The following is a 2,766-nucleotide window of genomic DNA, read 5'->3' as shown; positions in this document are numbered from 1 at the left end:
TGGAAGTCACGCAAACACGCTTGTACTTCCTGATAGGAGGAAAACATGTGAGGAGGTAAGAAATTTCACAACTTTAAATAATTTCTAATGATTTAATGTGGGGAACACTTGAAAAACAATGTGGTGAAAGGGCCATATATATGCATATGCATACATGTATGACCCCAAGGTCCAAGACCTCTGATAGATGACCTGAGCATAGGTGAGAAACCACCTGCGAATCGTGAGAAAGAGAAATTTTTTATAAGATCTAAAAAAGAACATCTTCACAGTATTTTATTTTATTTTATTTTTTTGCTGCTAAAAAACAACAGCAAAAAACATGTTTAATTATGTCAGGAGCTTCATGATGATGCTATGGTGGCAGTAACTTTTTTCCCCTATACTCTGTTGTATGACTTTTGGAAGTTGGATCTAAGCTTAGATTGAGGCAAGATTGCTGAAATGATCACACACACACATATCAATTGATCTTAGCATCAACCATGACTGTTCACTTCAAATGTTTATATATTTTCTAAATAATGTATTTATTTTGGGCTGCACGGTGGCGCAGTGGTTAGCGCTCTTGCCTCACAGCGAGAAGGCCCCGGTTTGAATCCCGGCTGGGACCTTTCTGTGTGGAGTTTGCATGTTCTCCCCGTGCATGCGTGGGTTTTCACCGGGGACTCCGGCTTCCTCCCACCGTCCAAAAACATGCTTCATAGGTTAATTGGTGACTCTAAATTGCCCCTAGGTGTGGATGTGGATGTGGGAGTGCATGGGTGTGTGGTTGAGGCCCTGCGACAGACTGGCGACCTGTCCAGGGTGAACCCCGCCTTCGCCCATCAGTAGCCGGGATAGGCTCCGGCACCCCGCGACCCCGAAAGGGACAAAGCGGTTCGGAAAATGGATGGATGGATGTATTTATTTTAGGAGCAGTTCTCTGTTCTAGTTTTATTTATTGTTTTATTTATATTTTTATCAGGTCATTTTCTTGATTTTACTTTTTTTTCTGATTCTCTTGCTCTTGTCAAACCTGCCAGGGTTACACTAATGCATGCAGAACCATTAGCTTATCAGAAGACTTGCTTGAGATCCTTGCATGCTGATGTAGTTGGAAGACATTCACTGGACTGTGAATGGCTGAAGCGGGGAGAGGGTCAGAGCGAGCCTGAGGCGTGTGGAGTGAATCACAATGTGCAGCCAGTCAGGTAGCGTTAGAATATCTTGCCTCAGCATTCACTGCAGGAGGAAAAGAAAAAAAACTGTAAATGTATTACAAATCATCAGATCATTGGCATGTTGGAACAGGACCTGAAAACCAGATATTTATAGAGCTTGCAATCAAGCATGTGCACTGCACGCTATGTGAAACAAAATCCACAAGCTTCAGAGCACACAATCCCTTTGGAGTCCCAAAAAAAATAGGTCATATTTTTTATCCCGTGTGAGTGAAAGTCTGCATGCTAGACTTCTGGGCGGATTCTCTGCTGAAAATTGTTTGTTGCCCATAGCAACAAACTGGGGGACCCACCTCTCGGAGTCTACTGGTTTCCACAGACTCGTGTGCTGTCGTCGATCTTAGCAACAGCAGTGAGAGGGAGGCATGAAAGAGAAAAGGAGGGGGAAGGGATGCAGCTTTGCTAAAGCTCATCTGCAGACATATCACGCTCGTCATTAGAAAACAAATATTTAGGTGAAAACACGTGCCCTACTTTGATGGAATTGTCATTTCTAACCAGATAGTGAATGCATGAACGTAAGGATGTGTTTGGAAATGGTTAAGCTGGTAATTATATCTTGACATTGATTGGGGTAATTTTTTTCCCCCTCAAACATCTGGGTCAACTATAGATTTGCCAGCTAGAAAAAAAGTGAGTTAGAGGTACATTGTGTGATGTTAGCTATGAGACAATGAAGCTGAAAATGAAGGAGATATTTAAAGATACAGCTGCATGAAATATAAATTAGACAGTTGGAGTGGAGCACATGTGCAGGGAGGGGAAGGTTGAGCACAGAGTCAGAGTGAAGTCCAGGCTGATGGGATTCTTACAGCATTTTAGCACTTCTGTTGTAAATCGGTGCTGTTCTGTGTGCGTTTAATGATGTTGATTTATTGATTTATTTATTTTTATTTAAAAAAAAAGACATGTTGCTTTTTCAGTATCTCACTGCAGCAGCTCTAAGCTGTGCCTGGACAGCAGATGCCCACAAAAGATGTGATTAAATGTGAACATCTTTCATGAAGCTAACAAATGCATTATGAGCTTATAGGATCGCACTATCTCAGTTAAAGTGCTTTTTTCTGCCACTGCTCTTTTACTTTGAAAGTACAAGCTTGATTAACCAAACAGATAAGAAGACTAAATCTAATTTCTAAGTACTTTAATTCATATTAGTGTTAGGGTTATTTCATATACTCTTCTGAACGATACTGCAATGTCAAATGTGCGTCTTTGTTATCTAAGCTTGTTGTTTCTGTGTGTTCGTAGTCCAAACTCTTATTTTGTGCTGCTCTCCATCATGAATAGATTAGAATATCCTTTGTCGGGTTTTTCCTTTTTTTTTGTTTGCACATTGCAACAAATTAGAGTGAAAAAGGATGGTATACTATATTAAAATGTACAGGTTTTGTTATAAACTACGGGTTACAGTAACTTTTAAAAACAGTACACTTCTAAATAAACCATTACAGGAAGTCAGAATGAAGCTTTTCTATTGTCAAGTCATTTTCTGTTTTACAGTTCTGTTTACCTTTTGTGCTACGATACATTATGAAACAGT

Source organism: Oryzias melastigma, unplaced genomic scaffold (genome assembly GCF_002922805.2).
Source record: "Oryzias melastigma strain HK-1 unplaced genomic scaffold, ASM292280v2 sc00672, whole genome shotgun sequence".
In the NCBI taxonomy this organism is placed as follows: domain Eukaryota; kingdom Metazoa; phylum Chordata; class Actinopteri; order Beloniformes; family Adrianichthyidae; genus Oryzias; species Oryzias melastigma.
This window is presented reverse-complemented; position numbering follows the sequence as displayed.